A 1,051-nucleotide genomic window follows, 5' to 3' on the forward strand; every position below is an offset into this window, starting at 1 on the left:
TTGATTGAAACTGCTGCTTCTGCTGAAATTGGTGTTGAAAAGGAGCTTTGTTCCCTTGGGTGAACTCTCTCCACTTTGAAATCCGACTCTCTTTTGGCCAGCCCATGGTTGTTGAGGTTGATTGAAGGCTTTCACTTCTTCCTCCATGGACTGGCAAGCTCCATCTTCATGTTCCCTGCTAAAACAGAGAGAGCAGATTTTAGCTTTAACATTTGGAGAATTACCTAAAAAAACGTTCTTCAAGGTGGAGGTGAGCTCCTCCAATTTCAGGTTGGTCTCTCTTAAACCCGCTTGTAGCTCCCCCTCCTTGGTGTTGACCTGCAGAACTCCTGCTTTTTTTGGCTGCAGGTTTCTCCCATTCTGATTGGCTCCAATCTCCTGCAAGTCAGTTTCTGCAACTCTCTCCAAAATATCAAAAACTTCATCCTCATATGCGGTATAAAACGTTCCGCCCGTAGCGAGATTTACTTTGTTTTTCATAAAATCAGCGAGAGATTCATAAAATATTTGAGCTAATTGACATTGCTCAATGCCATGGTGAGGACATTTCCTCAACAAGTCATTGAATCTCTCCCATGATTCACTAAAGGCTTCTCCGTCATGGGGATGGAAATTGTGAATTTCTCTTCTGTAAAAGTTGGTTTTGGAGAGAGGGTAAAATTTCTGCAGAAATTTTCCTTGCATTTCTTCCCAGGAATTAAAAGTAATTCCTAGATTACGATACCATGCGAATGCTTTATCTTTTAACGTCAAAGGAAAATATTTCATTTTAAGTATTTCTGTAGATATTCCTGGAACATTTTGAGACGAGCATCTAATATGAAAATCATCAAGGAATTCTAATGGGTTTTGGGCAGGCAATCCATTAAACTCAGGCATGGAATTAATTAATGCATTGTCGTATCGAAATGAAATACCGTCGCCGATGTTCAGATTTACATCGGTTTGTCGTAGGCTTCCCGACGGTGTCGACCTGTCCAGCATGGTCCTCCTCCTCTCATGCTGCTGATGAACCTCTTCAGCCATAGTTCTCTGCTGAATTTCTGGTTCT

The 1,051-nt window shown here is 41.5% G+C and overlaps 1 non-coding gene across 1 annotated transcript; it reads left to right on the forward strand.

Annotated features, from left to right (window-relative positions):
- Nucleotides 1-529: 529 nt before the first annotated feature.
- LOC144715946 (small nucleolar RNA R71) lies at nucleotides 530-632 on the forward strand. Its single transcript, XR_013584775.1, has one exon. It is a non-coding gene; the product is annotated as a small nucleolar RNA R71 (small nucleolar RNA).
- Nucleotides 633-1,051: the final 419 nt, after the last annotated feature.

The sequence above is a fragment of the Wolffia australiana genome, chromosome 19 (assembly GCF_029677425.1).
Source record: "Wolffia australiana isolate 7733 chromosome 19, ASM2967742v1".
In the NCBI taxonomy this organism is placed as follows: Eukaryota; Viridiplantae; Streptophyta; class Magnoliopsida; order Alismatales; family Araceae; genus Wolffia; species Wolffia australiana.